General features: G+C 38.7%; 1 pseudogene; it reads left to right on the top strand.

Moving 5' to 3' along the window:
• Window positions 1–3,110: 3,110 nt before the first annotated feature.
• LOC143537696 (scarecrow-like protein 18 pseudogene) lies at window positions 3,111–4,493 on the top strand (annotated as a pseudogene).
• Window positions 4,494–6,118: the final 1,625 nt, after the last annotated feature.

Raw genomic sequence — 6,118 nt, forward strand, 5'->3', positions numbered from 1 at the left:
AAATTCAAACTGGTTCGATCGAATAGAAGGCTTATTCGATCGAATGAGTTCCAAAAATACGACTTGTTCGATCGGGATTTTCGGAATTTCCAAACTTAGAAGATTTGACCAGATTTTCGGTTTTAAAATCACTAACACGAATCCTAATCGATTTAGAAGCAAAATAGGACTCTTTTAAGTGTTTTAACACTTAAACAAACAAGTAAACACACAAAAATGGATCAAACGTTTAAAAAACGAAGAACACTTTGAATGTTCTTGATAAAATCCGAAATTTTAAGAGCAAACATTTATGATTTAGACGTGTAAAACGAACACAGATGATTAGAATTGATTGAAAATCAATAAACCAACACTTTTAACACCAAATTTTGAGATCAAAAACCAAAATATTTGACTTTTTATGAGTTTTTGATAAGAACACTAAGAACATCAAGAACAAAAACACTTGTTTTCGAAAATTTTTCAAGCAAAATATATGTATTTGACAAGAAAAACACGAATATCACCACGAATCTTTCGTGAATCAAGAACGCTCTGATGCCACTTTGTAGGACCGGTTCGGGACTCGGTTTCCCAACGATTCACGGGGCAACGTGTTAGAGTGCGGAATCCTCTAACACGGCGATTCGGTGGTGATCAACGGGCACATAGGTACGATTCCTAAAGGTGTTTGACGCCTAGGATTGGAGGAAACGACCAAGAACACGAAGAACGCTCGAGAGTGTTTCTGGAGGCTGCTGCTTCTCTGATTTACGTGAGTGTGAGTTGTGTTCAAAAGCCTATGTGAAATTTCCTAAGTAACATTTATATATCGAAGACTCGTTCGATCGAATGAGATACCCATTCGATCGAATGAGATCTGGTTCGATCGAATCAGTGACTGATTCGATCGAATCAGCTTCGTTTGACATTTTCAGTACGTTAACTTGGTTTCACGATCGTTGGTTTCTTGTTGAACCAACCTGATAGAACTGGGGACATACATGTGACATTTCATGTCCTAACAGACAACATGCTACGGTTGATCCCAATGGTGGTAATGATGTTGATGCGATGGCGACTAGTGGTGTTGAAATTGTGGTTGCCACAATAGTGCCTGCTAGTACTGTTGGTACAGAAGTTGATGTAGCTCCGGAAGTTAGAGCTGATGAAGAAGAGAGTGATGAGGAGATGGATGATAACGAGGAGGATGAGTCTAATGAGGATGATGATGATCCTCATGATAGCTATGACGAGGATCTGAACAATGATGATGGCTCAGATGACAATAATGGTGGTGATGGAGACATCGGAATTGGTGGTGGTAGTGGAGCTGGGAAAAAACGGTTTCACACGATGACGTCCCGCAGGACGAACCTTCGTCTACCGATCCCGCGAAGAAAATAAGAGACACGAATGCTGCAGTGGAGAAAGATTTCTTATCCATTTTTAATGTTGATCAATGTGCAGGTACCACGTCTCAAAGGCAAGAAGACATCAATGATGATGGAATAAACTACTTTCCGAATCCGGACACTCCGGTTAGTGCTATTGAAGACCCGGTTCAAGAGCCGGTTACTGTGGTAGCTCTTGCGGCAAGTGGTGATGAAACTTCTCAATTGCCGAAGCAAATAAAGAAGAAGTGGTACACCATCGGCAGAACTGCAAGTCTTAGATGCCGAAACTATCAGTACAATGACGATTCACCCATCCTCTACTTTAAGTGGCACACTGACAGCAAAAGATGGGCAATCAGGCGTGCAAATGGGGATCTCACATACTTAGAGAATGGAAGGATGACTACCCCAATTTAGCACTCAACAAAGGTATATTGTATATGCATCTTACAGAAGTTGATCCCGGCAAAAGAAGGAAGGTGTGGAGGTACAAGATGCCCGAAGAGGATGGAGATCCTATCTACCATGGTGAGTCGTTCATTCCCAACATGTTTTATGACTTTGTTGCATGAGAGTTCGACAACAGCACATGGGAGGTGGTCATTCACTGTGAGACCATGCACAGGCTCCGTTTCTTTAACGAGCATGAGCTTGCGAGTCTCGACAAGGAGGATTTGTTGAAGCTTTACAACTCTCCTTTGTCCACAGTTGAAGATGTTCGAAGGGACAACACCGACAAGATAGTTGAAAGTTCAACAAGTTTGTTCATTATCTTGTTAACAATTAACTATTTGATTTTGAGTTTCCCTTTGAATATGAGACCGATTGAAAATGAAAGCTGGAGATAATACGAAAACACTAGAGGGAGATTGTGGGGCCCCGTTTTATTATATAGTCTTTTGTATTATTTCTTACTTTACACGATGTAATTTCTGTAGCTTTCGTTTTGTTGTAATAATATTTGGGCCCGATGCCATGTAATGGTGGGCCCGTTGGGCCAAACATAATGGATGATATGTGCATGGAGATGCACTATATATAATGAATCTTTTCATGCATACAATAACCTTTTAGCAAAACTCTATCTTATCCGCTCATCAACTCTCTCTTCTCCCTATCTTCCTTAACCGGAAATAATCGAACACCAACTAGATATGAGATCTCGGTTACTTGTAAGTGATTTCGTTAGCTTACAAGGAGATTAATCCAAAAACATTATTGTTTGATCTGTCTCTAGCACCTACAAATTAAAAAAAAAAAATACAAGTAAAACATGCAACAACCAAACCAATATATGGAAATTAATATGAGATTCCTATCCAACCCACTAACATATCTGATATGAGGGAATAATCACTAGACTAAAGGAATACTTGTGTTCACCCTTTTAACATGTGTTAACTTTTGGTGGGGAAAAAAGAAGAAGAAATATGCGGCCTCACTCCACTTTAAAATACAAAAAAGCTTCATATAACTATTAGTTTTACTTATGTTAAGTGACATGGTTACCTATTATGAAAGTCCACCATATAATATGTGTGTTACATGTATATATATGTATGATGTGTGTATGTCTATTTTGTAAATTCATAATAAATGCATATCTAGGATAACACGCACGCTCTTCTTTCAGGTGTTTTGGTTGCTAGCATCTCACACAATTACTGTGTGTAGAAAGTATTTTTAGGGTTCTACAGGAATTAAACCAATCAAACAACTGTTTCCATCCAAATGTTGGGTTCATCCTCTCAATCTTCACATCAAGATTCAAATGAAGACCATAATTTACAACTAGATCTACCACCACCACCTCCACCACCACTACCACTATCCACCTTATTCAACCAACACCACCACCAGCCACCATCCATCCACATGCGGCAACTCCTCTTCACTGCCGCCCAACTCATTTCGCGGACCGATTTCATCGCCGCCCACCGCCTCATCTCCATCCTCTCCACCAACACCTCCGCCTACGGCGACTCGACTCACCGGTTAGTCCACTCTTTCACTAGAGCCCTATCCCTCCGCCTCCACCGCCATCCTCTACCACCACCTAATATTATTCTCAACATCAATCCACCACCTACAACCACCACCACCACCACCACCGCCATCACTACCACTAACAACTTCTTCATAACACAATATAATGATCCAACTCTACAATCATCATACTTATCCCTAAACCAAATCACTCCATTCATCAGATTCTGTCAACTCACAGCCAACCAAGCCATCTTAGAAGCCATTAATCAACCTCAACACCACCAACACACTCCACAAAATCCACACAATCCAAACAATCCACAAAACATTCACATAATCGATTTCAACATTATGCACGGTGTACAATGGCCACCATTAATGCAAGCCATCGCCGACTGGTACCCGCCTCCAACTCTCCGTATCACCGCCACCGGAACAAACCTCAACCTCCTCCGCCGTACCGGCGACCGTCTCTCCATATTTGCACACTCGCTTAAGCTCCGGTTCCGGTTCTACCCACTTTTACTCCCAAACACAAACAACGAATGCAACGAATACATTGATCACCTTATTGACCACCTCTCCGCGGTTGTTATCAACCCTAATGAAACCCTAGCCGTCAACTGCGTGTTACACCTCCACCGCCATTTAAAAAACCGTGATAAGTTATGTTTATTACTCAGGAAGATCAAATCCTTAAACCCTAGAATTGTAACCCTAGCTGAACAAGAAGCTAACCACAACCACCCAATATTTCTTCAAAGATTTTCAGAAGCAATGAGTTACTACACCGCGGTTTTTGAGTCGTTAGAAGCCACATTGCCTCCAAATAGCCGGGAGAGAATTGAGGTGGAGCAAGTGTGGTTCGGGCGAGAGATAGCGGACATCGTGGCGGAGGAAGGGGATCGGCGGAAAGAGCGGCACGAACGATTTCGGTCATGGGAAGTGATGATGAGAAGTTCGGGCTATCGGAACGTTCCGCTCAGCGCGTACGCGCTTTCGCAGGCGAAACTGCTGTTGAGACTTCATTATCCATCTGAAGGTTATAATCTTGAGGTTATTAGTGATTCTTTCTTCTTAGGTTGGCAGAATCAACCCCTATTTTCGGTTTCTTCTTGGCATTGATCGATTAATCGTTGTTAGGGTTTATATAAATACGTTAATATCATATATATATATATATATATATATATATATATATATGTATATCTATGCATAATTGCATACATAATCTTTTGATATTGAGCTGTTCATGTGAAACTTGAAACCCCTATTGAATATCAAGCCCTAGTCATGCATGCGGATGAACAAGTATAATGAAAAGATTCTGTACATTATCCGCTTATTTTTTGCAAAATGTTTTTAACAAGGGAAATAATTTCTTGTTTTAGGAGGAAATGTGATTATTATTTTATGAGTTAGTATTATTTTTTGATATATTATTTGCCATCCATCACCACCATCTTAATTTGAGAGGGATGCTTATGTTTGCATAAGTTGTTTAGTTTAATTAGTATGTTAATTATCATGAGTTATTTTTTTTATTTTAATTATTAATAATGCTTGCATCCATCAAGGCCTAATACTTTATCTAAGTTTTCTTTTACATTTATATAGATTTATATATAGTTATATACACCATTTGATTCTCTACGTATATGTTTACTCCATAATTTTTTTATAGGTATGCATAAGAACATGTTATCTTTAAACTAACAGAATTAGGTTATGTTAGAAAACATTAGTTGAAGGAACATCCAAACCAGGTCTTATCAGTGCCACCATCTATAATTCAACTTAAATGCACTAATCTTACTAGAACCACACTATTATTACCTAAGGAAAGTAGTGATTTGTTTATGGAGAAAAGACTTATGGATGTGCACAAGTAAGGTTAATCAATCTTCTTATACGATCTAATTTTTTCACAAATATAACAAATTAATAAATGTGAACACGTGGTGAATCCGATATGCATAAAGGATAGCTACGGTAGTTTAGGATTTATATCTGTTAATTTATGTTAAGTCGACTAAAAAGGGGGAGCTGATATCTGGTGATCCAATGTGTGTGTGTATATGCATGCTCTTACAAAACTAGTATGTAATCACTCTTCTTGTCGGATGTTAGTTTTCAGCTTTCATGTTAGATGTACTCTTAGCTGGTAGATACTTATATTTACCATTCGTGTGAGGGTCAGAGAGAGAAAACAAAAGTGAGGGGGGGGGGGGGGGGGGAGTCATGCATTAAGTCTCATTATTGATGGATCTTTCAGCTCTATAGAGTATGCAGATTTTTGAAGTTTGCTTTCCATCATATAATTCTTTTATAAGACAGCATATATGTGAATCGATATGTCTTCTTCATCAGCACAAAACCCTATAGAGTTGCATGCTAAAGCCGACAAAATGCAGAGAAACACAACGTACTTACTGCTTACACCTCCTTATAAATTCACGAAGTGTAATTCTTTCTTTTTACCAAACATTTATTACAAATTCATTCAATTATTTGTAAGTATGTTACATGGATTAAATGGTAAAATAATAGTGAATAAGTAGGCTAAATAAGAGGGAAGCAATACATGATTGGTAATAAAATATTAACTACTTTGCTTTTATTAGCATTAGCAGTACTGTTGCATATATCATCGTAAAGGTATATCCCTCCAAATTCTACAGTTCCGTGTCATTCCATAACACTAAATCTCTCGTATTTTTCAAGGAAAAGCATAATATCATATATAACCA

Source organism: Bidens hawaiensis, unplaced genomic scaffold (assembly GCF_021521415.1).
Source record: "Bidens hawaiensis isolate Kalapana, Puna unplaced genomic scaffold, B.hawaiensis_p1.1 tig00000055_1, whole genome shotgun sequence".
NCBI lineage: Eukaryota > Viridiplantae > Streptophyta > Magnoliopsida > Asterales > Asteraceae > Bidens > Bidens hawaiensis.